Raw genomic sequence first — 2,613 nt, 5'->3', positions numbered from 1 at the left:
GGCTTCACTCCCCGGCACTGGCTGCCTTTGGTCTACTGGTATGCCCTCTCCTAGAGCTTTTCCACTCTCCCTGAGGGGAAGACAACCCTTACTTCTCCCCAGTGGCTGTCACGTGTCCGCTATATATTGTGACGATCGGCCCGATTAAGAGATTGGGAACTAAAAGACCGGCTTCTGCTTATGGATAAAACTAAGTCTGGGGCTTGGGACACATGACAGCAGCACATGGTGGTAGAACTGAGATGGTTAGGGAGTTAATCTGCATTTTCACATCTGGTCAGCAGCAGAACAAAGAGGACACCCCAGATCTCCTATCTCCCAGAACAGTACTCTTCAAGTAACTTACAGCACCATCCTTCTCCAGCTTTGGAAGTGGCACTTTTCCAACCCCAAAGTCTTGATTCTAGGCAGCACTCCGAGAGATACTCCCTCCAGAATCACCCCTGGCTTGAAGTAGTGGTTGGCCAAGGCCTCCCAAATATCTTCCCTTCAGAGTTGCGCTTGCATCAAACTCAAAACTGTGGCACGTACGGGACTTTCCTGTCGGCCTCTAGCTCTAATGACCTATTGGACTTCAGAGGTGCTCTTTTATACCCACTTACCTTATAACATCAACGTGTGACTCCTCTAGAATTCTCTCCATGGTTTTTCTCCTGTACTAATTGTTATGGACTGAATTGTGTCCCCACAAAAGTCATATGAAGAATTCCTAATCTCCAGTGTGACTGCATCTGGAGATAGGGCCTACCTAGAAGGAGGTACTGAAGGCTTGGTGAGGTCACAGGAGTCCTAATCTGCTAGGACTGGTGTCCTCATAAGGGGGAAACACATGAAAGCACCCCCCCTACCTCCCCTCTGGGGGCCCACAGAGAAGAGGTCATCTGAGGGCACAGTTGAAAAGATAGTGATTTATAAACCAACAAGAAAAGGCTCACTGGAGACCAACCTTGCTGGCACCTTGATCTGGAACTTTTTCAGAGTCCATAGTCTCTCTTGGTTCAGCTCCCCTTCCAATTTCCCCCACCTCCCTTCCCGTCTCTAACTCCCCATGTCCATGAAAAACTAATTTAAAAACATTCATCCACCAGAGTACCCAAAGGGCTCCCATATCAACTATCTGTCATTACATTATGTCCCGTTGTGGATCTCGATCCCAGGATCCTGAGATCATGACCTGAACTGAAGACAGAGGCTATAATCCACTGAGCCACCAGCCCCAATGGATTCTCTTCAGTACCAGAATTTGTAACCAATTGACAGATGAAAAAGGAGGCAGTCAAGTGAAAAACAATGGGTCTTAGACCTGCAAGAAATGCGAATTAGATGAATTCAGCTACTCAGGCACTGTTTCACATTTTCAGATCTCTGCAGAAAAGGGGTTAACCTTTTTACAGCATGTAAAAGAGAAGACTATAACACATAATATGTGTAAGCATGTAAATATCAAAATATATCCCATTAGTTGCTAAGACACACAGGGCCTATTTTTTCTCTCAAATTCATGAATATGTAGGAGCAATAAGGGAGAAGTGAATGGATACTCTTCACTTTGAAGTCTTTTAGAAATCTAAAATATGACTTTCTATGCTTTGTGTCTCCATATTCTTTTATTGCCAGTTTGGACAAATCCACATGCTTTGATTCAAAGGTAATCAATTCCTCTTATTTGGAAAAATGATGTTTATTTTTGTTCTCTCACCCTTAGCAGGTGGTTTCATTTTAGCACACTTCAGAGTTATAATTTCATGCTTATTAAAAACATTTATTATGATCTACATAGATGAATGAAACTTTTATTTTATTAAATTATTTGCCAAAAAATCTGTTATTTTTAAAAATGTATTTCCTTTGAAGGGTTATTTTAGAGCATTCAGAGAGGATCTAGGAGTGTGGCATTATGCAGTTTTTACGTAGGTCTGAAATGGTTATTTATATGATTGTTTCTTTAAGGCTTATGTATATTGTCCATTATATGCTATAAAATATTTTGAAAGTAAATTTAAGGTATGTTTTACATAGTTTATTTTTTGGAAAAAATTATTGAAATGACTTATGAAATTCAGTATACTCTCAACATTAATTTATTCTGAAATTTACCAATTGTCTATTGAACCTATTATATGGGAGGTATTACTTCAGACTACACTGGTAGGACTATCAGCAATAGGGTCACTCCAGACAAAGGAATTGGCTATCTTGAAGGCCATAAGGTTGGATCGTGCCTGGCATATCTGAGGAATAGTAAGGAGGCCACTGTGAGTGACTGAAGAGTAGCAGGGAAAGAGGTCACAGAGGTTAAATGAGTGGCTAGATCATGTAAAAGCTTAGAAGTCATTGTAAAACTCTGGCTTTTATATTTGGAAACTTACTGTGTGATAGAATTTCTGCTAATAACTGAGAGTTCAAATGTCCATAAAATTTCAAGGATTCTTATTCTAGTAAGACAGAATAAAGAAGAAGAGTTCATATTTTCACATGGTGTAACAAATGCTCGGAGATCCAAGTGTAGGAAGCTGTGGGAGCACAGAAGAAGGCACTAAAATCTCACCAATATATTTGATGACTGACTATATATAAATTTGTATTTTCTAGATTTTTTTATAGTCATGGAAT

This window comes from Mustela putorius, unplaced genomic scaffold (genome assembly GCF_011764305.1).
Source record: "Mustela putorius furo isolate JIRA1106 unplaced genomic scaffold, ASM1176430v1.1 tig00003876_pilon_pilon_pilon, whole genome shotgun sequence".
In the NCBI taxonomy this organism is placed as follows: domain Eukaryota; kingdom Metazoa; phylum Chordata; class Mammalia; order Carnivora; family Mustelidae; genus Mustela; species Mustela putorius.
This window is presented reverse-complemented; position numbering follows the sequence as displayed.